Genomic DNA, 2181 nt, shown 5'->3' on the forward strand with positions numbered 1-2181 from the left:
TACTCGTTGCTTTCTGACAACACCGCGCACCTCCAAAGACTTTTTCAGGATGTTCTGGAACAGAAAAGAAAAGCACATAAAGAATAAGTTAACATCCATTGCTCTACCAATCATGACTTCAGAAAGTACTATGTTAGAATATTCAGACCAATAAGTTGGATGTCATAGCTAATATAATCCGACAACATTTTAATGAAAATAACGATTTTTTCTTTACTCTTTGATTTCTAGTCGGGCGTGGTTTACGGAGCCCAGGTCCTTGGTTTGAAATGTAATGCCAGAAAACATCCTCTTTACTGTCAGCTGTGGGTGCATTATAAAAATTACAGTCAATCCTATTATTTGGTTGTAAGAGTCGGACAAAGCCCTTGTGGCGGAGTTTGCTGCTGGCTATCTTTTCTCTGGTAAATACTTCAGAACTAGCGATGGCTATTCCTGAACTCTATGACCCGTTCAGGTTAAAACAATTCCATTTCCTGTTCTTGCCCTTGTTACTCCCATAACTAGGTTAGTCAACATGGGGGGGGTCAGAAAATATAGAAATCGAGAGTGATCTTTATACTGGCAAGTATGTCATTGTTGTTATTAGTATATAATGCCATGTTTTCACTGTTTGGAATAACTTGGATGATCAGTTTCTACAACAACTAACTTTGAAGAACTTATCTTGATACAAATTGATTTAACTAGAACTTAACCTTATCTCCTATTTGAACTATTGAGAGCTTTTACATAGCTTAACTTAATGTCACATCTCTCTCGAGAAAGGTGTCACACTTACACTCGTCTTTGGCATTGATTTGTTTTCCTTTTTGAGTAAATAACGATTGATTTACTAGGTACAACTTGCGTCCAGTTTCTTTCTTTGATTCAGATTTAGTTGAGGTCAAAGAAAGCCAAGTTTCTGCTACACAATATTTTGTTTCTGGCAAGTCTCCAGATATCCTACATTTCCTATCCAATCATTCTAAGGGAAGTCAGTGAAACTGGGAATATCACACAAATACATTTTTAAATTTACTATAAAAGGTATAAAATAAAAATAATGTTGAGTAGTTATGAATAAAAAACAATAGGTTTCATAATATAATAACGTTTGATTTAAAGATAATCTTGCAGACTCTTTTCAAACGATAACCTTCAAATGGAAGACATGAGTCTTAACTGACTGGGAAACAAATCATTTTCATAGATTAAAAATAATAGTACTCTATATGTAAAAAAAAAGGTTATGCAAACACCTTACTATTCTTGGCAATGATACAGGCCTAGTTTGAAATTGAGACTGTTACATCCAACCACAACGAGTTCCACTTCAACAGCCATATTGTTTTCATAAGCTTTTACCTTCATAGAAATGTTGTACAGTATAATTTTCAAGAGAACAGATTCTGACGCAAGGGGAGAGGTAAAGAATCTAACATGAAGGAGTGAGCTTTTGGCGACCATATCCCTTTAAAAACAACACAAAAAACTTTCCAGTCTGGAAAATATTTCCAGCGATGTCTCAAATCCTAACAGGACAAGTGGAATGATATATATTTTGTGATGAATTACTACTCTTTTTGTAAGTTATAATGCTGACATTGACTTGAAGTGAGCCAGTGACCATTCGCTACAATAACATTATGAATTTCTAACGTGAAGTAATTATTAAGAGATAGATGTCAGGCAGAAGAATTCGATTTGTTTCCTATAGTAAAAAGTTCAGTTAAAACCTGAGCGAGTTTCTTTTCCTTTACGTAGTCCTACGCATTCCTAGGCCTATGCATATCTCTCTCAACTGCATTTCCGCCCAGCTGATCTTTCTTTTTTAAGTTTTCAATGTATTATCGACTATGGACTTGCCAAGTGCTCACATCATCATATACAATATACTCTATCAACTATACGTGTTGTACACAATTTACTCCATCAATTTCTCAAGAAGTACACAAGATGTCCGCTATACAATGGCCTGGAAATGTTGCAAAGTAATTCTGAATTTATCTGAAACTGAGTTTGTGCAAAGAAAGAGATTAGAGACTAATGTAAACACACAGTGAAAACTATCTTTATTTTCAACCCAAAACAATAGCTTGTGTATTGCTTAGGTACAAATGACAATCACCTTCATAGGAGAAAAATTATAAGTTCTTTGTAAATCTGTTTAAGTTGTAAAATCTGCTCATTCTCTAAAAT

The sequence above is a fragment of the Limulus polyphemus genome, unplaced genomic scaffold, assembly GCF_000517525.1.
Source record: "Limulus polyphemus unplaced genomic scaffold, Limulus_polyphemus-2.1.2 Scaffold3806, whole genome shotgun sequence".
NCBI classification, from domain to species: Eukaryota; Metazoa; Arthropoda; class Merostomata; order Xiphosura; family Limulidae; genus Limulus; species Limulus polyphemus.